We start from the raw sequence: 1,742 nt of genomic DNA, 5'->3' as shown, positions 1-1,742 counted from the left end.
TGTGGGTCACAGTAGGTGATTCATTGAAGCCTATGAACAGGGGATTCTTTTGGATGAGAAAAGTGGAGCATTGTCTGATCTGAAAACTACACGATATAACTGAAGCTGATCCAAATGTTGGCACCAATGTTTATTTGCCAATATTTAGTGGAAATGAATAAAACACAAAATGTCAGATTAAAAAGGGAAAAAAATGCTCCTTACATTGTCCTAGTTGTGAAAAGTAGCACAATAACGTGTTGTCCCAACCATATTGATATCTTTACGCATACACACCAACACACATACATGTATAGGTTCCATTTCCACAACTTGGCATAAGCTACATCTGTTCATACCTCTGGTGTCTTCAGGTAGCACGATTGGGGGCATGAGATCAGGCAGCTCCTCTTCACTTGCCTGCAGCCCTGTGGCCCGCAGCCGGTTCAGATCGAGGAAGTCTGGAACATCTATGGCCAAGTCTGTACAGGAAGACACATGAAAAAAACTCAGAGGAATATGTTGACTTTTAATTCTTAACATCCTTCCCACTTAACATTGAGACCCTGGCAGCTGGTTGTCGAAGTGTAAACATAAGTGTGACTGTCGGCCATGTAAAACCCCAAAATATCATACTGAAGACTGTGATTTATAAATATCAATTTACACAATTTACCTATCATGTAACTGTACCTCAATAGGAATTTAAGATGCAGCAACATACTTGTTTTCATTTATTTAATCTCTGTGTCCCAAGTACATGACAGGACAGGATGAGAGATGTGGTGGTTTGTGACCATGTGTCCAAAAAGTGCAGGTGACGCCTGAATGAGTTGACAAAAACTAACCCGGGCAGAAATTTCACCTGTGATGGGGTTTGTAAATCATAGTTTGATGCTGCCCTCTGCTGGGCGTCTGCAACCCTACAAATACTTGAAACTGAGTCACCACATTGGTGGAGGCCAATAACAAACATTTAAAACCCATTAATCAGTGAAGTGTGACAGAAAGTTACCTAGTTTCTTCGGCACCCAATCAACTCCAAATGTGAATTTCTTGATCTGCACGAGCAGATACTCTGGGAAGGAGGCAAAACGGGAAGTTCTGCAAGGGAAAATTAGAATTTTGAAAAGGGGGATTCAAAAGAAAGGAGAGCAAAGTTTATAGATACAACTGAGATGTCGAGTTGTCATTCCAGGCCCAGGAGGATGTGGGCCTTACTTACTTGACTCCAGCTGACTTGGCCTGCAGCGCTGAGCTCCAGAAGTCTGGGACGTTCTCTGGCTCTGTGAAGGCCTGCAGGCAGGCGGTGAAGGGGATCCGTGCTCTCACAGGTTGAGGTGGAGCCCTCATGTTCTCCTCAGCATCCTTCCGCTTGGCCTCGTATGCCAGCAGCTCCTCTGGTAGCATCAAAACAAAGACAAACACTTGATACCATGCAGAATAAGTGGTAACATCCATTGTCATGTATAATGTTCAGCATTTTAAAAAGAAAAAGGGTGGCATAAGATGCATTTCTATAGGGATAATTGTTTAAGGTGTATATGTAGCATTCAAGATTGCTGCTGACAACACTGGAGACCCCTACTAGCAACTACATTGCATTAGACAGACTATCATACTCACCAAGGTCACATTTGTTTATTGTAATTATACCAACATCGGCACAATTAATATGACAACGTTATATTGGTGTTAGCAACCTTTAATTATTCTTTAAATTAGTCCATCTGATTTGTTATATAATGTATTACATCAAGCCA

General features: G+C 41.7%; 1 pseudogene; it reads right to left on the bottom strand.

Annotated features, from left to right (window-relative positions):
- Window positions 1-49: 49 nt before the first annotated feature.
- Window positions 50-1,389, bottom strand: LOC111663457 (ubiquitin carboxyl-terminal hydrolase 13 pseudogene; annotated as a pseudogene).
- Window positions 1,390-1,742: the final 353 nt, after the last annotated feature.

This window comes from Seriola lalandi, unplaced genomic scaffold (genome assembly GCF_002814215.2).
Source record: "Seriola lalandi dorsalis isolate HSWRI2012SDOR001 ecotype SW California unplaced genomic scaffold, Sedor1 jcf7180002001005, whole genome shotgun sequence".
Lineage (NCBI taxonomy): Eukaryota > Metazoa > Chordata > Actinopteri > Carangiformes > Carangidae > Seriola > Seriola lalandi.
This window is presented reverse-complemented; position numbering and strand designations above follow the sequence as displayed.